General features: G+C 35.5%; 1 protein-coding gene across 1 annotated transcript in view; it reads right to left on the reverse strand.

Annotated features, from left to right (window-relative positions):
• Positions 1–24,259, reverse strand: part of RAB3C (RAB3C, member RAS oncogene family) — a 253,877-nt gene that overhangs the window by 155,690 nt on the left and 73,928 nt on the right. The window lies entirely within an intron of this gene.

Raw genomic sequence — 24,259 nt, forward strand, 5'->3', positions numbered from 1 at the left:
GCACGTACTAGGTAGACAATAAATGGGACTTCATTTTTTCTTGTTTCCTTTTTCTGGAAGCAACAATGTGCGGAGAAAAGAACAAGGGTGTTGGTGTTAGAACACTCTGGCTCGGAGACCCACACGCTGTGTGGCTTTAGAAGTATCACCTAATCTCTCTGAGCATTAGTTTCCAGACTTATGAAATGAAATCAATACCTAATATAAAGCTGAGTTGCAAGCTGCAAATGAGAAAAGGCCTATGTAAATTATAAAATGTAACATCATTATTATTTATTGTGTTAATGGTAGTAAAGAATTGAACCTAGTATGTCAAATCCCAAGAGAAAGTTGCCGTTAAGGTGCAACTGGATTTCTAGTAGAACATTGATCCTTATCCTGTCCCCATAAGAGGAGAGAAGATAAAGATACTTGTCTCTTACAATCACTCAGAATCTACATATCCCCTTTTCCTCTGTCATGACCCCTTACATTAAAAGGGAACATAATTCAAAAATAAAATATAAAATGAAATCCCTATCATGACAATTATCTGATTATGCTCACTGATTTCTTTAAGGTTCTCTGCACATTCTTGTTTTTATGATTGTTTTGACCCCAACTGAGACAAAAGGCCTAAAGAATTGTAATGGTGTTTCAAAGTTAAAGCAGTGATTCCTACATCTAAAACTACTGCTCACTATAGTTGACAAGAATCATTTAACAGTACTATGCCCAATGAATGAAGTCTCTAAAATACACTGAGAGACAAAGCGAAATGAAAACGTAGAAACCAGATGCTAGAGAAAAAGAAGTTGTAGTAGCATCTCATTACATGCTCCATGCAGAGAGAAAGCAGGCTTGCAGCAGGCAGCTGGCTGGGCAACTGATGTGGGCAAGAGAATAAAATGGTTGCACTGGAAAGCCAAGGAGAGGAGATATCAGAGAAAGGATGTTAATTTTAGAAAAGCTTCTTGACTTGATCAGAAATAGCATGATTAATAATGTATAAATTTATCTTTTTAAGTAGTCTAATGCATTTATTAGTTTTTTAATAAATAATCTTAATCTTAAATAATTCAAAAATATGAGATGATAATCCATCTAACTGGAATATTTAAACATCAAAGGTAATTTTGAATCACTGAGTACTGTTTCACAAGTTGTTAAATCGGTGGACAATATTAAGCCCATTGCCTGGCTTTCAGGAAACAGGGATACAGGCCTCACCCAGCATAGGGCACTTTCACATGTGATCTCTGTGACCACACATCGCTGTATGAGATTATACAATATCCAGTTTTATAAGGCACAAAGTCATCCAAGGCCTCCTAAGAGCGATGGTAATTGCAAAGAAGGCTTCAAGATCACATAGCTAAGTAGATGACAAACTGGCTTTTGCCTGCATTTTTTGGTTATACTGAACCCATGGAAAGATGGCTTCAATTGCTATTTAAGCCATTCTCTCTTCTGTTTAGTTCTGATGAGACACTAATATAGAACCGAGTCTGGTGCTTGGCTCCATAATTAGAGGAACTAAAATCGGAGATGGAGGTCAGAGGCCAGCTACATAGACAGATTATAGGGTTAACCTCAGATGTGCCCATGGAAAACAATTCAAGGAGGCTTCACTAAACCTCAGAAGTCTGAAGAGTGACTCCTTACAAATTTGGATAATGTAAAAGCCTTTCTGATAGAAAACGGGACATGGTTCTTTTCATTTTGTAAATCTTTATTCAAGATAGGACTGGATTTATTGGGGAAAAGTGGGGCCTGGACATTAGCTGAAAAGACTAGGGGAGCTAGAAAGGCAGACAGACATCTTATTTTGAGGTCTGGGCTGTGAATTGTGGACTATCCTCTGGGAGGTACAAGGGAGAGAGCTGGGAGGGGAGAGAGCCCCACGGGCACTCAGAGTCCCTTTAACATTATTCTTGTGGTTTGCTGCTTTTGAAAGGCATAAAATCCAATCATAGAACCAAAGAAAACAAAATGTAAAAGAAAGGCCAAATTCATTTAAAACTTGATACAATCTAACTCTAGAACAACATCTACAGAATTTATTCAACCTGAATTCTATTTAAAGATTAAATCTTCTACTAAGTCAGAAAAAGCAAATTTCCAGGAGTCATTACAAATAAATCAACATTATTTCCAGATCAAATTAAAAAGAATTTATACTGAACTGTATGAAAGAGCAAGCAGACATATATAAATTCATACATTAACATTTTAAATTTAAGAAGAAAAGTTAGGTAGGAGTACGAAAACCAGTATTCATGGGGAAATAAAACCCATGCATAAAGCAACATTTAGTTGTTATTTTTCATAGCAAAAATTTACCAAAATCACTGCATTACAAATAGACCAAATAGACTTATATCATTTGCCAAACAATCTGGCAACCCATAAAAGCATTTCTTCCACATTTAAATTTCACTGACAACACGGCTGCTGGCATGAGAAGCCTGAAAGGGTATTAGTATTCCAACTATAATTCAAATTTCTACTTTCAATACAAAAAGTTCTTCTATGGCTCGTGTGCCAGACAAATGTATTTTCCTTACCACATCAACAGACCCTACTGCTAGAATAGCTTGATAACAGAGTCAGAGAGCAGATGCACTGGCATCTACTGATCCTTCTCCTACAGGAAAGACAGAAACTCCTCCAGCTGGGCACCACCCAGGCTGGAATATGCCAGGCCTGATGATCATGCTGTGCTAATAAGGTCAGGGCCTGATCCCTGTGTGTTTTTCATCCTGTCCAACTACATGCTCAACCTGGTGAGTTGTTTCACAAATGTGAGGGGTAAGTAGATGGGCAAGGGTGAAAGGCTGGATTTGCACGGACCCGTCATCCTTCATAGAAAGATGAATGAATGATTCCTTTAACCCAAAGACTGCTTTAAGCTGCTGAAGAACATGACCACATGGGTCAAGGTTTCTTCCCTTTTGGAACCTACAGCAATAAATTCTGATGTAACTCAGAGTTCACTCATAATAGATTCGGCAGTAAAGTCTGGGAATTTGCACTTTTTCCAAACACCCGTGGTCATTCTGTTGCTGGGAGTTTGACTAATACTGGATAACTGTGAAGAACAGGAACTCTGAGGTTAGATGACTTGTGTTCACATTCTGGCTCCATCACTTACTAGCTGCATGACCTTAGAAAAATCAATTAAGATTTCTATACCTCAGTTTCCTCAATTGTAAAATAGGGATCATGATAGGTTACCTCTCAAAATTATTATGAAGATGAAATGAGCTAACACAGCAATTTCTTTAGCATAGGACCTCAGACACAAGAAGCAAGCAGTATATGTTAGTTATTATAACTCCCAGCTGCTCTTTCACTCTTTTAGCTTCTTTCTTTCTTTCATGCAATATTTTGTATATCAGTGTTTCATGTTTTTGTTTTGTGTTTATGGTTTGTACGACAGAAATTCATATATATATTACTATAATAGACATAATTTTTGAATGTCATTTTTTCAAAGATGTGACTACAAAGAACTGTTCATTACTCTTATTTAAATAAAATGGTGAGTGAGCAAGGAGTAAAGATGTCCTATAAGTTCTCATTCTTTGCTAAAATATGATCTCTAAATAGGATTTTTTTTTTCTCGAATGGAAATGAGATTACTGCATGGTCTTCCAATTTTATTGAAGTTGACAGGCAAAAATCTCTGATCCTTAAAACATCTTTCTACCAGAAGATCTACCCCAATATGAAGTGTCCAAGGCAATTAAAAAACAAATGGAGACAAGCAAATAAAAATTGGAACTTGTCATGGAAAGAAAAGCAAACAAATAAAGACTGAAATACTTTTTATATATTTATCCAAGCTAATTTTTGCAAAGGGATGAACACCCTTCACTTCAATGATAATAATAATTGGAGATGTGTAGATTTTGATCAAAATAGAGAAACTTACTGATAAAGAAATGAGTTGCTTCATGAATTGGTGAGTACTTTAAAACTGGGCATGTCTGAACATAGGCTGGGTGAGCAGTTTTAAGGATGTTGTGTAAGAGTTATAAATTCTGTTAAGAGTTTAGATTACATGACCACAAGATTCCAAGAGGAAAGTTGTAGGTGGAGTCGAAATTGTAAAAATTGGGTATTGGAAGGTTCATGATTTTGAGAAGTACAAAGAAGGAGAAAAGTTACTAAACATCTGTAGAAAGACAAGGGGGTCAGATTTTAGGCACGTTTTATTTTAGCCTTGGGTGGAAACTTCTAAGCAGAAATTCTCTAAAATCAACAATCTATAAATAGGCATGTCTCTCACTATATTACAAATCTACTTTTTCTTCTAATAACTCTTTTTGATTATTGGTTTTCTGCTTTTCCTGTCATACAAGTTTCAATGGTTCCCTAACAGAGATTAACCGTTGATCTACAAATAAAGTTATAAATTTGGGATGGATGCCCAAAGCAAAAGGTGAAAATATCCTTAATCAGAAGGTGGTCAAATTCTCTCCTTCCAAGACGAATGCCCCATAACTTGTACCTGGAACTGGAACTGACTTATATGTCTCTCTTAACTAGTGAGATGGTAAACCTTACCATTCAGGTGGTAAGCTACTCCTTAAGCAAAAAAAAAAAAAAAACATCCTCTATACTCGATATCTCCTTTACACTTATTCCTAGATCACTAGATTAATTTATATTTTTTAAAAATTGTCCCAAGTACTCCCTAAATTATCAGAGAAACATTATAAGAGTCATAAAATCATATATTTATATTGGAGGCACCAAAAATGTCATATCTAGTATTTCCTATGATTAAATGAACTACAAGGATATCATGAGCAATGTGAAAGTAAGAGGAGGTGAATTGGTCAACGCAGGATCAAACTCAGCCTAATCTTCAGATCATAGGAAGATGGATACTACAGGTGTGAGCACATTAATATGAAAAATTTCACTTGCTCCATTTCCAGAAACAAGTTAAATTAGGTTAAGAAGTAGAGGGCCCCTTTACTAAGAGAGAGGAAGAAAGGGATGGAGAGGGAGAGACAAAATGAAAGCAAGTAGGAAGAGGGTGACAAAAGTGTGTGGGAACAAATCGTTTTATTCGAACAGTTCTTCCAATAGTAAATTTGAGTGTCATCTAGTTCTACTTCATAAACCCAGTTCCAAAGATTTGTATTCCTTCCAAAAGAAGATTTCTCTGTAATCTCATTAATGTTCACTGACATACAGATTTATTTTATATTGGATTCTGAATTCAAGGACCTCATGTTTCCATTCCTAATAAGTAAAAATTCCAAATGCCATAATGTCAAACTTATCATCAAAAATTTTACGAGTTCATAATAAAAGCCAAGTCTTAGTAGATATGCAATGATTCCACCTAACAGTGATATTGCAAAACTCCTGACCATAAGACAGAAGAATCTAGTTCACATTTGGACCGAACACTGCTTTCCAAGTGTTGCAATAAAATTACCTCCTAGAGGTAAAGGTTGCTTTGCTTACTTACAAAATAAGAACTTAAAAAATAGCCTATGTGATATACAGTTAGTTATCTCATTAGTCAGTTCTTTTTATCTAAAAGTAATTAGAGAACAGAGATTTCCTGAAGAAATATCTTTCCATCTAACATATAACATGATGTCATAAATAACCAAATGGTTAGAAAAAGATTGAAGATCAAGGAGAAAGCAAAGAGTCATAGTATTGTCTAAAGTAATAAATTATGGTCTCCTTTGCTTCAATGAAAATGGTCCTCAATATAATGTTGCACTGTGCCTCTATGTGGACCTACCATCTATGAAACAAAGCAGAAGGAAACATATAGCTAACTGCTTGCTTGAAGTTCTAATTTGGTAACATGGGTTTCTTATAGTGTTAATTAATGGTGAGCACAGCATTGTCCAACAAATCAGCCTTTTTCTGATGTTGAGCAAATCAAACCAGGATGAAATGTCTGCCTAGAGAGTGAATGAAAGTTACAGCAATAAAGTAGAGGAAGAGCTCGCTCTCTTTAGATTTCTAAAATATGGCAACCAAAATAATTCAGATAAAGTAAGTTTTTTTATTTGCTCATTACGTCCCTTTTTAATCACTGAAGTTCTGGAATGGAATAAAATCTCAGCAGTGGACACATTCAGTACAGTTCACTTGCACACCGTTTTCGTTTGTTTTGTTTTTATTTGGTTCTTAGCAAGTTTGATGCTTATCATAAATATTGTTGTCTATAATCAATATACTGTGCATTAGAGCCCTTAAACACCACCTCTCCTATTCTCCAACCCCCCTAGCTCTTGGTAACTACCATTTTATTTTCTGTTTTTACAAGTTTGGCTATTTTAGGTTCCATATATAAGTGATTCCATATAGTATTTTTACAGCATGGTTTTTGTGTATCTTTGCTACAAGATACTCAGTGCTTTCAAGAATTCTATGTTTGAAATTACACTCAGTTATTTAGATTACTTTTCACCTCACTAAACAAAAAGAATTTTTTTTCCTTTTCTGGAACTAGAGATATCTATGCAGTTTATTCGACCAGAGTGTTTCAATTTGGAGCTCTTGCTGTTTTGTCTTATCTAAGTACACCAGCAGGCAAACTTAAGAATTATGGACCACAGATTACATGCAAACTCAAGCAGTATGCAGTTAACAAAGATTTCATGGCTCTGCAGTTTCCATAATTACATTAAAGCTAGGCATGTTTCTCTTCAAACACCAAATGTGTTTTTATAAAGAAATTGGTTTCAGGATGTGTCATTAGAAAGTAAATAAGCAAGGATTAAAATGGCATTTACTGTGATGAAATAATGCCTCAGCATAAGTAGCTGAGCAGCTATAGCAAAGCATGTTTCAGTCTGAAGGAAACGACTTTGGAGTCAGGTCCTTTCTGGGCAATGAGCTCAGTTCTTCTACAAACTTGGGCTGAGATTTCAGGAAGGTCATTTCATCTTTCGGGGTTCCTTATTTATATGTGACATGATTAAATTACATAATTTTAAGGTCTCTTTCTATTCTAAAGACTCCTAAGCTTAAGCCTTTTTAATGAATTCATTTCTCAGGAAAATTTACATTAACATGCACTGTAGGGCCCCTAAAAAAGTGTTTAGTACATTGATTTTTAAGAGTTTTATGAATTTTAACGCAGCAATTCTCCAACTTTATTATGCATCAGAACTTGTTAAAGTGGAACGTCCTGGCCCCATTATTCCATCATTGAGATTCAGTGGGACAGGGTTGGGCACAGGAGTCTACCCTTTGCATAGTCCTCCAGGAAATTCTGATGCAGGTGCTCTTGGACCTCACTGAGACCAAACTAGTGGTTTAAGAGAAAGAAAGCAATTTCTTCAAATCCTGGCTTTAATCCCTGAAAAAACTGCCTCAATAGGATATTAAGACCTTACATTTCTCCTCCTCATGGAAGCCACCTTTAATTACTATATGCACTAAATATTTGTTAGCCTAACATATAGGTTGCCCTGGATTTTTCTGTCAAAAATTTCTGGCTCTAACCTATACTCACTATCTGGGCCAATGTCAAGTCTATTCTTATCAGGTTACAAAATTTTATGGTATGATCCTAGTTTTTTGTTTTTTGTTTTTTGTTTTTTAATTAAGTGTGTAGATCTAGATGTCAAAAGATTAATTGAAAATGTTTAAATATTAGTAGTTATCTCTGGAGGGTTTATTTAAGTGGGTTTTATTTTCTGTGTATTCTTTATTTTCACTTTCTAAAAAGGCTTTTATATCTTTTGTAATCTTTCCTTTAGGAAAAAAGAGGAGAAAATGAGAAAAGGAGGGAAGGAAAGAGTGAGAGAGAAGAAGAAAAAAGAGGAAGAGGAGATAGTATGTCTGTGTGCAGGAGACGGAGGGAGGGAGGGGAGAGAGGGGGGGGAGAGGAGAGGAGAGGAGAGGAGGGAGACCCCACTGGCAACTGCTACAACAGAGACATCATAGAAGACTGAAACGCATAGATATATAATTGTGATAGGTTTATTGCTTAGAGAAAATCAAGAAAGCCTTCTTGAAAGAAGTAATGCTGAGCTGAGTTTGGCAGCAGATAATGGTATGTAAGCTTTGCAAGAAGAGGCATGGCATAAAGTACATTGGGGCATGGAAAACAATGGCCTGTTTGGGATCTACAAGTAGTTTGCATGAACAGAGCACACACAGCCTATATGGCAGTGATGTTTAAACTGTGGCATGTAACCCATTAGTGGACCAGAAAGTCAGTGAAATGGGTCAAGATCAGCATTTTAAAAAATAATAGTATACAAAAGAAAATATTGGAATGCATCACACATAAGTGATATTTTGTAAAGATTTTAGTGTGTGTCTGTGGATGTGTGTGTAAACTGGATCATGATATAAAATACATTTTTTATTGTGGGTTATGGTCAGAAAACTTTTGAAGCTGTTGCTGAGGTCTGGGAAGTCATGAGTGTCTCGTGCAGAACAATGGCAGTGCCTCATACTTTGCAAAAGCATCATTATTATTCTCATGTAATGTTTTCAATATTACTTTATACAAATATAGTATATATAATTATATAAAATGTAAAATATAATATAAACATATTAAAAAAGAGAAAGAAAAAAAGAATGAATAAATGAACGAAAGAAAGAAAAAGAAAAGAAGGAAGGAAGGAAGAAAGGGAAAGAGTGAGGGAGGAAGGGAGAGAGGGAGGGAAAGAAGACATTCCTATCTGTTCCACTTGGTTTAGAAATCAATTCAATATAGTGAAACATTTCACAACCATACTACCAAGGAGAGGTTGAGGGAACTTTGGTGAACGTGACCAAGTATGAAGCACTTGGTTGTTCATTCAGTGTAATTACATATAACATTTTACTTGATCTTAGGCTATCCTTGTGAGGGGGTGCACAATTAACATCACTGCTGTTTTGCAGATAAGCAAATTGGGGCTTAGAGACTTAGGGAAACATTCTCAAGGTTACCCAGTGGACCTCCAAGTTAATTCTGTTTCTAAAGTCCTCATAGGCTACATTCCACTTACAGAATTATGTCACACATGCGAAAAATGCACTTTCTCTTTACACATGCAAACTACATTCTTTTTCTCCCCTCCATCCACTATATCACAGAACATAAAAGTGTAGAGAATCAGGATGTTTTGGATTTTAATATTAGAAATTTTAGAAAACCAAATTACATGAAATACATGTAAAGACACTGCTGTTGTACTACTAAAGTGTTCCCGTTTATTTAAAAAATATATTAATAAAGCATTTCAAGCACCATACTGACTCCAAGGATTTAAAAAAAAAAAAAAAGATGAATAGATGAGGCCCTTCTTTCAAGGCTCTTATGGTGGCATTGCGGGGAGTGGGGTGTTGATCTCACTCAAGAAAGCCTTCAGATGCCTGTGATCCTGGCTTCTCATCAAGGGGCCCTGCCCTGTGCATCATCTAGAACTGACATGCCATCAGGCAAACATTTATTGAGTCCTCCATGTTTGGGTCACTGGGATGGGCACTGAGGTTACAGGACAAGATTCTGCTTAGAGTCAAACAGAGGAATGCCTGGGACACTGGTGAGGGTAGCTTTTGCTAAGTGGTAGTTTCTAGGATTCACCTCTCAATTTCTTAGCCCTACTGCTTAACTGAATTAATATCTATTTTAATCAGAAATAGGAAACACGATATTTCAGGTTTTTGATAATTTGGGGTAAAAAGAAGAAAAAAATGTTGGTTTGTATTAAGTAAAATGTATTCTCCCCTATCTTTCACAGTTTGAAACCAAAAATGTTCATTCTCAGTTTATATTAAATTTAAACTCCTGGTCCAGCTAAATTGCATGGTTTTAAAAAATTATATTTTGAGTTTAAAGGGGCTATAAAATTATAGGTGTTTTCAAGAATCATAACCATTGTCTAAGTACTTTATTTGGGGGAAGGTAATAGAAAAAGGAGAGGAAATGGAAAAGCAATACCAAAAAGTTGGCCCAAAGAAAGTCTCATTAAATCCATGGTCACAATTAGGAGATTGTCTAGGGGGGTCTGTTTATGCTTACTTATATTTCAATGGAATATCATTGTCACCTCAACGTTTACTACAATGAAATGATACATATGGGTCAAAACCCAAGAACAAATGTAACCTGTTCTAACTGTCATAATGTTTCCCCACTTCAATTTAATGCATCTTGGTGGTAGTTAGCTAAACTTTATGCTTAACATCAAAATGAAACCGTAACTATTAGCAAAAGATATTACTTGAGTTTACAATCCATGTTTAAATATTAGATCAGCCTAGTGCTTCTTTTTTCCTGAATATTATTTTCTAACTAGCAAATATATATTCACATTTCTGATAAATGGTATATCAATTCATTGTTTTTTGACAAATGCATATTCTAAACATTTAAGCACACACTGAATATTCTACTACCTACACTTTGAGTTTATAAAACATTGTGATAAAAAGGCAAATGTCTATATTTTGGGATGTATTTAAATTATATACACGATTTTATTCTCTCATTACTGTATTATACATACTTTGGGTTTTTAAGCATCCAACCATTTGGAACTATGTTCATGCCAGCTGTAACAGATGACTCTATTAAATGGGAAGCATGCAGCCTGCCTACTCATCCTTGGGTGTTTTGACCTTGAAGAAAAAGCATCACTTTATTGTTTTAGCTAAAGTCTAGACTGTGATTCCCCAGTCCAAAATGTGGTTGGATCCATCAGTCTTAAGAACACAATCATATTTTGTCAAGAGGAGAGGAATGATTCGTTTATGATTAAAGAATAAGAAAACCAGTTCCTTACACTAATCAAATCAAGGGGCAAATGGGATTTAACTGATGTATTTTTTCAATGACATCATAAGTGAGCAGAAAATAGATAAAAACGAGTCCAAAACTACGTTATGCAAAAATATAAATATATATTTTGAGATCACATGCTGACTTAGTGTTCACTGAGTATGTTCTAGTCACAATGCATAAAGAAGCATAAGTCATGCTCCCTGCCTATCAGAAGTTCTCAGTTCCCTGAAAAAATATTTTGTACCAAGATGGCTCCTCCTGAATGCCAAAGTCTCTCAGACAGTCTATTATGTCTGGTAATTACCTATATTTTCCCTTTCCAGCTAGACCTTTTAATCAGTGCATTTAAAGACTGTAAAAGTGTTCTGGCTGGTTTTCCACCCACATCTATGCCAATGCTGAGCTTCTGAGACAGAGGAACACAGAGGAACATCTCTTCCTCCCTTCCTTGCATCTTTCCTTGACTTCCCATTTCCTGTGGACTTTACCAACATGCATCAGGCACACACCCCATCTGTATGTCTCCAATACTCTCTGGTTCTTAAAGCTCTTCTCTATTTGGAGGAAGAAACCTCAGTCCATTTATGAAAAAAATGTAAAAACAATCCCACTATGCATTCACCCACAGGAGACAATCTTCTAAAACTCAAAGCCCTCCAGTACCTTCCTATTGAACTTAAAATGCAATCCAAACTCTTTAACATGATCTATAAGAACCTATGTGATCTGTTTCTTAGATATCCCTTTCATCTTCTCTTCTTCTCCTCTTCTATTCATTCGTGCCTCATTGACCTCCTTTCTCACTCTTGAACAACCTTATCACAGCCTTCTCTTGAACACAGCTGATGAATAGCTCTTACTGCTTCCTATGCCTGATGCACTCCTCTCAGAATCTTACAAGGCTGGTTCCTTCTCATAATTTAGATTTCACCTTATATCCCACCTCAAAGATAATCCATCTAAAGTAAATTCCCAATTCTTGAGTCTATACTAGCAGTACCCTGATTCATAGTACTATCTGAATTTGTATATTTACTTACTTGGGATGATCTGTCTCTCTCTACTAGAAGGCATATTTAATGAGGCAGGCACCATGTTTGACCTATGTACTTCTGTTCCTCAAGGCCATACACAGAAGAGTGCCTGGCACATGGAAAGTCCAGGAAATACTTTTAAATGATTGTATGAATGAACTGGAAACTTCTGCTTGAGCTACAATAAGCATATAAAGACCCACTCGGAGTCAACAGCATAGGAGAAGGGGTTGTGATAAGGAAGGAAAGAGGGAATGGACAGGGTTATGTGACCACTCAGCTTTTGGGGTAAGGTAGAGGGAGAATAAATTCAGTTGTAAGAAATAAAATGTGATTAATCTGTGAAAAGTGAAAGAAGTAGGGAATGTAAGCCCAAACTCATAGTTCCATTGGCTTTGGAAAGTATAAAAATCACGATTACTTTATTAAAATAAAAAAATAATAAATTATCATTACTTCATCAAGGTAATTTGTATCCCAGACACTTAACCAACCATTTTGATAATGCCAGGTCTACTCACCACAAACATATCAGTTGTGGTAGCCATGGATGAGCTTGGCAGGGAAGGCACTGGGCTGGCAGATGGTCGGGACAACACAATTGCTAAAATGAGGGAGGCAGCCTTAACCCCTTCATGTCAGCACAGCACGGGGGAGAGCGTGCATCCACTGAGACTGGTTCCCCTTGTTTACATCCCTCATTCACGTCTTTCAATCAAACGGTATAGATGAGTATAACATTTCAACTTTGAAGCCAAGATCATCAAACCAAAGAAGTTTTTCTCCATGAATCCATTTTGATTTGCTTGTGGATCTCTTTTTAAAAAGGTTTCTACTGAAATATTTATATTGTTGTTCCAGAATCCTTCACAAGAAAGATAAGGTAAAGAGGATGTGAATTTTCTATACATTCTTCATTGTATAGATGGGTCAAACCAGAAACAGCAAGATGGTGTCTCACTGTACAGATTTATCGTATATATTTCTGCTTCTCTGTCCATTCTAGGCTATAAAATCCAAGTGTTGCCAACTTTATCTACTCCCACTAGAAAGGGTATCGATCCCGTGTAAACTCATGACTTATAATCCTAGTATAAATATAGTTCAGAAAGGAATAAAAAAATATCAAAAAATAGTACTAGGAAAGAAAATATGGACTCAACTCATCTTTACTCTTTCAGCTTTGGTGCTGTTTTCATGATTTTAAAATTCTGTCATAACATCAATATATAAAAAAGTAATAAAGTAAAATAGCCATCTATTTAAATATTTATGAACCAAAAAAATGCTAAATCTATTAAAGAATATTTTAAAAATAGACTATTATTTGGTTTATGTAGGAGGCATATACATGCCATTTATGAAAGGACTCTAGTAGTCTCATGCTTACACTAAACACTATCGTGAACTGCTTACATCAAGGACTGGTTCTTTCAAATCTAAAAATCTAGTGTTTAGCACATAACAGATTCTCAACATGTATTTCATTTGTACAGAAGAAAATTGATTATAAAAGGTCAACGGTTACTAGATCTATATCTCGAGAAGTTATAGAATCTTCAAACTTGATAATCTCTTAAAAATGAAATGGCCATATGTCTCAGATAAGTTTCAGCTATCTGGGGCATTTTCTTGCCTCCTGCCTGGGTGTAGGACACAGACAATTCCCTGAGGGTTGGATCAATTATCCCATGCTGCCTTCCATCATCGCTCCTATTATATTAACTCCACTAATGGGCATCAAGGTCATGGAGGAGGGAACACAGATGCTTTAGACCACTATCCTTTGCCTATTCTTCATATTTATGAATATAACTGGGGTCTTTTTGTAATATGGAAGAAAATGAACAAAGTACACTAGTAGGTTGAGAGTTGTGACATCCTGGATGTGACTATGAAATAAAAAACAGCACCCCTCAAGGATTTTGTCTATACTTCAAAGCTCAGTGTGAATGCTGCTTTTAAATTATCTCTTAAATTGTCTACTTTTTCCTATCCCAATAGAAAGGAATCCACCACCTCACTCTTTTCTCTTTTTTGTTTCTGTAGCAGTTTGTCCACAATACTAATGAAGTGAGTTGTGTAGGTTTATTATCACTTACTCAGTAGATTCACAATATTTCTTCTAAATTGCCCTAGAAATGGCAAAGTAGTCATTTATATCTGGCAAAGAACTATGGCTACTTTTATGAAGCAAATTATACTACAGCCAGACAACTAATTTTCAAAATTGGCAACTGCATATAAAAAATACTTTCTCTTCAATGGTTCCTCTGGTTTCATTCCATCTTTCATATTACTAAAGATTTTTTCCCCATCTGGACTATGTATTGAAATTCCCGAGCTCACACTTCCATAGAGCCATGAAAACTTTTCATGAGGTTCATAACCATTCTATACACTCTTAGTTCCCTCTTTCTTCTAACACTATTTAAAATAATAATAATAATAATAATAATAATGAATAATCTTTATTGCCTGCCAGAGTGATTGTCTTATAAGATAAAATCTTATAAGATATTAAAATATCATGTCTTGTAATGAGAGATTCTGGTTTTAAAATTCCCACAAAATGACATTCAATAAAACTTCTCACAGAAATTAAGCGTACTACAGTTCAAAGCATTTTCTCTCTTTCTTCCCTCCCTCCCTGGACAACTTACAGAAATTTTAAGAAAATATCCAGGCAATTTTTCAAAAGTTTTTAGGTTGTTTTTTTTAGTGGAAATGGTACTGACCATTATAATTTGTGGGGTTTTTGTGTGACTTAAATATAGAGCTATTATTAATAAGCTAATACAAAATGGCTTAAGAGCAACTTATCATTTAACATGAAAATCTGTTTCTGCAAATTACTGATACTGGCCTCTTACCTCATAATAAACTGCTATCCTTTTTACATGTAGCAACTGGGATTATCCTAACTGAGGTGTCAGGCATGTGAATATAGATGTATTTTTGACATTCCAGTCCAACAGACATCAAATAGAGAGAGCTGAGTCATCCCCACAATAGCCTGTCCAAACTTCTGACCCATAAAATCATGAGAAATAGTAAAATGTTTTAAGCCACTTAGTTTTGGTATAGTTACACAGTAACACATAACTGTAAGAGGGATGTATTCAATTACCATTGTTCTATTTTAAAATAATTCTTTTGAAGTTTAAAAAGGTCAGACAAACTCAAATGAATATAGAATTACTTAACTAGAAGTATTTATTTCTAATGCAGAGAAGTTGGCTCTATATATCTTTCCTTGTTGCTTCCCAATGAACTTTCTGCCTCTCCTAGAGAAAGGTATAAATTCAGAAAAGTCATTCAAATATGAGGTGGCCATTTGGACGCATGCACACACATCTTTTTCCTATTATGCATAACTCAAGGGATAGATTGTAAAACATTTCAGAGGAATGGGTAGACCACATAACTTTCAGGATATCCTCCCTAAATGTTACTTAGAATAGATATAACTGTAAACTCACCTGAACCATACATTTTTTTTTTAATTTTAGTAAAATATCTATTTAAAAAAACTTAGCTTAGCAGCATTACTTCATGGAGTGCCCTCCAAATTAACTGGTCACAAAACAGACATATATGTAACTAAAAGATTTGCTATAGGAGCTCAATACAAAGCTGTTTAAATTATAGAAATTGGTTGCCAAAATTCCTTTAGTTTTTGATATGTGTCGTGAAACATTATTCTGACACCAGGAAGGATATTAAGCTGTGCATATCAAATTTGTATTAAGAAAACAATATTATCTCCATATAAGAGGTCGTATATAAGAATGGGTGGGAATTCAGGTTCTAGAGTCTGACTTCATAACTTGAATTCTGGTCTCATCTCAAAGTAGCCATGTTACCTTGGACATGTTACTTCAATTTCTCTGGGCTTCAGTTTTTTCATTTGTAAAAAGAAGGGGAATAAAAATAGCATTAACTTCACAGAGCTTTTGTAGGATTAAATGAGAGTAAACTACAAAAATCCCTAGCATAACGCCTAGCACACAGTAAAAGGTCAGTAAAGGGCAGCTGTCTCTATTCCCTACTGTAGAAGATACATATCCAACTTCAATGAATACGACCAAATTATTAATGTACAAATTACAGAGAAGGTGAAATCAAATCAAATACATGTTTGACTTTACTGAAGTCACTTATGGATCCATCTAGAGATCATTTCTACTGATTTTCTGAATAGTATTAAGTTATCGTGACTTATAACCAAAGATGCACAATATGTTCAAAGAGCTTAATCCATAATCAATTCCTGTTCACAGAATCAAAGGCCAAAGAAATCAATAAAACACCCAAAGAAATGTAAATGGATTGAAAAGTGATAAAGAACATAAAGGTTTCTGATCTTTCTATTGACTCTTTAGTCTGAGAAGACAATAGTATTGATATGTTCTTATGAGAATTTAGGAGCTAAACGTTTTGTGTACACTGTTATACTAGGCATGGGCTTCATTATTTAGTGACATTAAAAAGTTGTCTTTTAAAAATGAAATAGACTACACACTGAATACAATCAAACAGGACCATTCCTATAGCCCTGATAGAGGTAAACACATTGCCAAATATTGAAGCCTATAATTTAGAGCTGTCCTTGACCTCTTCTGGGTCCTGGAAATCCTCCTATTTACCACAAAGAGTAAGGCGGAGGAGGTGGACTTTTGTATGGTGCACACGGCCGCAGTACAGAATATGTTGTTGGGTAAAAAACCTTCAGCCATCCAGGCTCAGACTATGAGAAGAATCTTATATTTACAAGAAAGTAAAGAAGTAAATGGGGAAAAAAAAAAAAGTCTACAAAATTGATTACATGTTTCTAGGATTCCTTCTGTATGGGAGCTCTGGAGAGACCATGAGAATGCTTGGCTACAGAGTGACAGGAAACTCCAGGTCTCTACCAGACAGCAAACAAGTTATTAAAAATCCATAGCTATTAGCAAGAAGTAAAAGGATTTAGGGCATTTCTACAGAAAAAAAAAAATTGGCCTTTCCGAAGCATTTGCAAGAATTAATTAGAATAGTGGATTTATTGGGAATAGCATATTCAATTAGTGCCGATGATAGTTGATAGGTAAGAAAAAGTGAAATAAACAGAACTTGTAAACCAAATAGAACCTTAGCAAATCTATTCAGTGACTTAAAACAAAAACGTTTTCAAAGGTAAAAGCCTAGTACTTCATAGACTGAAGAACGCAAAATAATATATTAGTGACTGGAAAAGATACTAGTACACCTAAATGCCCAGACATGTCCTTTCCTAAGTATATTTTTAGTTTATCTTATATGTAAGATCAGCTGCACCGACATTTAGATTAGGCTAAATTCTAATATAATTTAGATTATATAAAATCTCCTCTGTGCCTTATACTGTCTGACTGGATTGGGTCTTCTTATTTTATATCCTATATTTCAATTTATGTCACATTCACATAGACCAGGATTTATTAGGTAGAATTTCCTAACATTCATATAATTAATATTTCCTAGACATAGGGGAAAATGTTAACTGCCCCACCAAGTATATTATTACTAAATGTTTTCTGGGTTTTATTTACTTGCGATTAGTTTTGCTGTGATTTTTTTTGGGGGGGAGGGGGAGTTCAGAATTAGTTACCTCCATTTTAGCACAATTCTAGCTAGTTCATATCTGAAAAGAAACAGTGTCAAAGAAGAAATCAACTTAAATGAAACCACCCTCCAGCTGTCTACCATGCACTAGCACTAGAAATAAAAAACAGAACTTTAAAATAAATTCTGGCATGGTTCCCTCTCTTCCAAAACTTGGCATAAAATATGATTTGGGGAGTAAATGCATATTTTGTGAAGACAGCAAGTTATTTTCATACCTAGTGGGTGGAAAAAAATGAACCACAATCATTTCTAGAAGGGCTTCAACTCATGAAGGCCAACAGAATGATCCTGTTCCCAATAAACCACTGAAGAAAACAAAGATGACTCTATAGTCATTATTATTCACTAGGAAGATGGTTTCAGAAGTGTTAGCAATAGAAAAAGTTGTTGAGTTATAGGTCACTGGTTGAAGTCATTTTGAGGTTTAAAATGAAAAGTTTTTTTAACTCTATTTTAAGGGTTATTAGACTTGTATCAAAATTGCTCTAGTATTGTCAGGAAGATCTTGTTAAACACGTTAAGGCATCTACACTCCTCCAATTGACTGTTTTAGTGGTCATTAGGAAAGGCAACTGGATTGGTCAAGAGGTGACCTTGTTATTTATAAATTTATTTCAGGATGAAAAGTATTGGTAAGTCTTTCCTCTCTTGCTCATTGGAATAGGAAAGCTGACCCTAAGAAGTCAATGTGTGTGTGTGTGTATGTGTGAGAGAGAGAGAGACAGAGAGAGACAGAGAGACAGAGAGACAGAGACAGAGACAGAGACAGAGATTAAGAGAGAATGATAATCAGAGAGGCAGAACAAAGAAAATAGGGACACAGAGATAGAACTCACAGGTCATAACAGGGGTAATTGTTGGTATTTTATTTTAATTAGACCTAAAAAGGAAGACATTTAAGGGCAACTGTAGACGATTACTATATCATTGAGTGTTTGATGTTGTATACACAATTATATATGTAATTTACATAACACTGATAGCTAAATTAAAAGATTTGGGCACCACAATCTTTTTCACTCACACTGAACACATAATTGGCTCCATTTCCCCTATATCTTTCATGTCTAGATAAAAATCCTAGTGAATAAGTGGTTAGGATTAAGTCCTTAAGCAAAAACAACCTGGCATAATATCCAACATTAGAGCAGAAAAAGAAAATTGAGGAGAAAAAACAATGTTTAATTCTGTTCAGTTCCAGCAACAGTCATGGATAACCTGCAACTTGCTAAGACCTTAGTAAGACCAGAAGATAGAGATGCAGGAAATACATCCCCGCCCTTACGGAATTCATAGATGTGGGTCTACAGAGAGAGTTAAACAAATTCCATGAATGTGACAGGAAATCAAATTATCCGACAGTGAGTTGGTAGACCCTGATTCCTTCTTCTTACCTGTCTTTGTTGTCATTAGAATTTTTAAAAACTTTTTTTTAAACACATTTTCACTTTTTCAACAAGTTCTGCAGCCCCCTCTTCCCCACCTGCCTGAAGAATATTTAACGTTAGAATCAAGAAATGAGTTCATCCATTGGATATAAGCAAGTCTTATTAGGATATTTGGAATGGTTTTATGAGAAACAATTTTATTTTATTAATTGTGGCGATAAAAATTAACAAAGATGCTGACCAAACCATTTCCTATCACCCTCTCTTTTCATTTGCCCCCCTTCCTTCTCCATTGTTTATATAACTCCCCAGGTCTCTTTCCCTCTTCCTTTCTGACCTTTCTTTCCACAACTTGCTGCTTACCAGCCACTTCCCCTTATCCTGAAGTGATGATTCTCTTAGCCCAGAGAGGCACCGTGGTAAGGTGGCAGGAGAACTGAAAATGAGAAAATCTGATTTGTAGTACCAGCACTACCAGTGACCTCTGTGCGGTCCTGGGCAGCTCTAGCTCTCTTACCCACACTCTCTGGAGTCTGCCTGCAATGGGCTAGGGTCCTGGAAAATGCTCTGCTTGCTATCAGGGTGGGAGTTCAATCCCTCCTCTGTGTTAGATAGGCCCATCACTTAGTTCTTGGGTGTAGACTTTGTCGTTAACTGTTCATTCAGTTACATAGTTGGCCTAATGTATAAGACAGTAAACAACCAAAATAAATTTCTTCAATGTGCTCTTTCTGAAAAGCAGCCTGTGGTGGGTAGTGTTAATAATTATTTCAAGAGATCTTTAAGATGAGTCTATGCTTTCCTATGTGTCCGTGAATAAAATGTAATCTGTACTCAAACCTTTGTTTTTAATCTTAGTAAATGTTCCTTTTAATCATAGTAACATGTTTAAAAGGCATATTATGAAAAACAGCTGTCCAAGGCCCCAATACTTCATGTAACTTCAACCTTAACCCCCATATTTCTAAATAATATGTTTTTCTTCTATTTCTAATTGGTAAATTTTATGCATTATCAATTGGCTTCCTATTATAATAGAGGAGGCTTGAGCTCGATGATACATACGTTCACACCAGTTTCTTTTCCCTCTAAACTCTCAATGAAATCAGCAAAAAGGCATGCGCTTCACTTAATCAAATGGTCTATTTTACATTATAACTATGTGACTATTTTTCACTATTGAGAAAAGTAGTGTCTCCTTCTTGGTTGGTTATCTTTTACATTTTCTTGTAGTGAATTTTCTCATGTTTCATTTGCTTCGTAATTTTATAGACTCGGTTAATTCTTTCTAATCACTCCATAAGCTTCTTAACACTGTTACCATTTGGTCAAATACATCAGATAATCAGATTGTCTCCTTCACTTCCACTTTTTGTGGTATCTGATGTTTTCAAGTTCTGAGATTTTATGAGGTTTAGCAGGATGGATCTACCCTTTCCTTGCACCTGAGATACAGCCACTGCTACCCAGCAAGTCAGTGTCTTTCCCTGTTAGAAGATTGTGTAAAGCATTTATGTCTTCCTCCCCTGTTCTCTTTGTCTCTTTATCTCACTGGGGGTTTAGTGGGTAGAGCAGAGAAATATTTGTATTCAAGCCTCTCTGTTTAACCAGAAGTCTCCTTCTTCCTACATTCTTCTGCATTTTATTTTTGTTTAACAAATTATTTTACAATCTCTACTTCAACATTATATGTGTAACGGAGCTCCTATCCATCCATAAAACTGGATGAATAAGTGGTTTTAGTCAGGGAGTGTGTGTCTTATTTTAACAATTTAAAAGAGATGCCCAGAATATGACACAGAGAGTAGTCAAATGGAAGGTGAAGGTCACTGGTGATACAGAGGTCAAGGAAATGAGAGGCTAGGAAGTTATATAAACCATCTCTCCAGGTAAGAAAAAGCATGTTTGTGGAAATCTGTTATGGCAGCAATGGAAAACTAATGCAGGGGATAACCCTCATATATTTTTCCTAATTAGCTACTTGAAAGTGTGTGTGTGTGTGTGTGTGTGTGTGTGTGTGTGTGTGTGTGTGTACAACATACAAGTATCCACCTCATTTTCTTTCCACAATACACTTCAATAATGCTTCATTCAAACACTGCGATCTTTCTGAATCATTCTTGATCTGGTTTCTGGGCATTGTAAGTTTTTTCTCCTTGGTTAGATAGCCAAGCAAAATTGCCTATTTTTTTAGGTACCAAAATTTCAAGGGAAGGTTCAGTGGGTCATTTAACAAGGAGTTAAACTGCTAGTATTGTTATAGGATAGCCCACTTTCTTTATGGCAAATTTCTAAACCCCTCATTCATAAGTGAACTCCTTAAACTGAACCCCTTTTAGAGATGTGAGCTCAGCACACATTTCTTACTGAAAATCAAACATCCCATTGCCTAAAGGATATGTTTGCTACTCAAGGACTTGGAAGAAAACATTGCTTCCTCCGCTTATTTCCCTATACAAAGAAAAGCCTGTGTGAGCTTGCTGACTAATTCGCATTTGAGTTCTCTGGTTCTGATTCTGATTTTTGAGCCAAGGAGCAGTATTAAATAGCTTAATTTGAGGTTAAAAGCATTCAAATATTATAAACACCATTAGAAGTCATTCTTTTTTGGAAGACAGCTACTGAAAATATATTAACTGGAACCATTACATTTGGACAAAGAAACAAAAGGCTATGAGACTATCAAGAGACAGAGTGTGTTGTTTTGGGTGGAAAATCAACAGGTGAAAGGCCTTAACAGGAGAACAAATATGTTCTAGATAAGAACACAGCCTCAGTGTGCAAAGACTCATCTTTCAAGAGAGATACTGTTACTAGTAAGAGAGACCAATCATCTGGGAGATGAAAGGGTCTATAGATATAGAGAGTAGTTTGTTCAAGTTGTGAAGATGAGACTCAAAGAAATAGATGGATCTAATGAAAGCCACATAGAAAAGTCAGCCAAGTCTCAATTTCTAGCCCATAAACTCACAGCACCTTTTACTGTTTCGCTTTCCTCGTACCACCCAACCCATACTGTCTCCTGCTTCAGTCACTCCACACCATCCCTCCTTGCTTACAGTACCTGACACCATGTCTCCTGCTCTGGCTTGGATGATTGGAGTGGAAGAGTATGACAGGAGCCACAAAACAACCAGCTTGGAGTCCAACAGGTCAGGTAGCACATATTAGTGAGAATCTAAAATGATAATGTTCCCCTAAGCAGAAAAAAAAAATTTTGTTTGGAGATATAATAACCTCTCCCGGGTTATACAGGGTTTTCCGTTTATACTCACATCCAGCAAAAACAACAAAAAGGAGATTTTATCTAAATAACTTTTTTGAGCAATCAAAAAGGAAATGAGCATTATTCATATTATTCTAAACTTTAAAAAGTCATGATTATATTGGAATTGGAATGACTCATAGTTAGGTTATTGTTAAAATAGAGAATGGTTGCATTTAGATTTTTATTCAGTTTAAAATAAATCTAGGCAGAGTTAGAAAAAATACTTGCTAGCAATGTAAGAAGTATTTGTTTCTAAAGTTAACACATCAATGTTCTTCTCTGAGACATGCAGGAAGATTATATTAAAATACAAAAAAAAAAAGCAAAAAAATATTGTTTTGCTGAGAGGACCTCTTGACATAATTTTTTCCTAATCACGTTTTCAAAGTCAGTGACTTGTCTTGTAATCTTGTTTCATGAAACATCTTTAAAAAGCTAATCAATTGTCTGGTTGACTCTATGTATTCCTTTCAAAATATAAATTAGTAACTATAATCACTTTGAACTTAAAAACACAATGTACTGTATGAATTTCAACTCTTTGCACTACAATGTCCCAAGTACCTATCTTTTGTTACCGAATATCAAATATGACCCACATTTTCATTATTAGCCATCAAAACTTAATTTTCAATAGTTTCTATAATTCGCATGTCTTATGCAAAAAACAAAAAACCTATAAATTTAGCATCATGAGTTAGGATTCTCTAAGCTTTACAATTTAGAATGGTTCAACAATGATATTTACATTGTTCTAAAATGTGGCTTGAAAATATTTGCAAGAGCTTGCATGGCTGCTTCTAGGTCTCTTTCCTTACTGCCCTTCCCCAACATAGGTAGTCTGGACATGCGCGCACACGTGCGCGCGCACACACACACACACACACACACACACAATCTAGCTACTACTTCCCAGTGAAAGTAGAAGACATCTGTTTTACAAATCAGTTGTAAATTCTACCTCATTACCCTGTCCTCTAGGCTAATCCAGAAGATATGTCACAGGAACTTTGCTTATTGACTTCAATAAATAGAAAATGTTAGTATTTCTTTAACCCAATATCTGTTGTATCACAGCAGCTATGGGCATTGACATTTCTCTAGGATTTCTTCACAACCTGGAATCAAATTTCTAGATAGCCCCTTATCAGTTTAAATAGTCAGATAAACTATGATGTAAATAGAAAGTTAACAACTTGGTACTCTGGTAAGTAATAAGATTCCATTTAAAAGACATTTACTGAGTACCTGGTTATGATTCAAGCACTTTGCTAGGTTCCGGAGAGTATAATACAATGGATAAGATTCTGTAAATAGTACTAATTAACTCTTCAGTAATATATCAAGGCACATCTTTACCTCATCTTACTCTTTATACCAAAATAAACTTCAGGTTTGACGACAGATGGGAAAACAAAACAAAACAAAAACAAAAAACAAACAAAAATAGCAGGAACTATCAATCTGGCTTGCTGGCTTTCTGAAACTTCTCTATGGAAATTAGGACAGTTTTAATAAATACTGTTGCATGTATGGGTTGAACTGTGTCCCCTCCAAATTCATATATTAAAGTCCTAATCCCCAGCACCTCAGAATATGATCTTGTTTGGAAATAGGATCATCACAGATATAATTAGTTAAACTAGAATGAGATCATACTGGAATACGATGGGCCCCTAATCCAATATGTCTGATATTCTTGTAAGGAGGGGATACTTGGACATAGAATGCACACAGGGAGAATGCCATGTGAAGACTGGTATTATGCTGCCATAAGGCAAGGAATTATCAGAAGCTAGGAGAGGGGCCTGGAAGAGGTCCTTCCCTAGCACCTTCAGAGAAAGCACAGCACTGCTGAAACCTTGAATTTGGACTTCTTGCCTCCAGAACTTTGAGACAATAAATTTCTGTTGTTCAGGTCACCCAGTTTGTGAGAATTTGTTACAGTGGCCCCAGAAAACAGGAAAAATCATGCTAAGCGAATATAAAATCTAGAAACAAAAAAATCATTGATAATTTTAGGTACATTTTTTTTTTTTTTTAATCTTAAGGCAAAGGAAAACAAAACAAACCAGAATGTAAAACAAAAACTTCCAGTTTTGGAATTTCAGCTGAGGGTCCAAAGCTGAGGAAACTAGTATCAACTATCCTCACATACTAACCA

This window comes from Pteropus vampyrus, unplaced genomic scaffold (assembly GCF_000151845.1).
Source record: "Pteropus vampyrus isolate Shadow unplaced genomic scaffold, Pvam_2.0 Scaffold181, whole genome shotgun sequence".
In the NCBI taxonomy this organism is placed as follows: domain Eukaryota; kingdom Metazoa; phylum Chordata; class Mammalia; order Chiroptera; family Pteropodidae; genus Pteropus; species Pteropus vampyrus.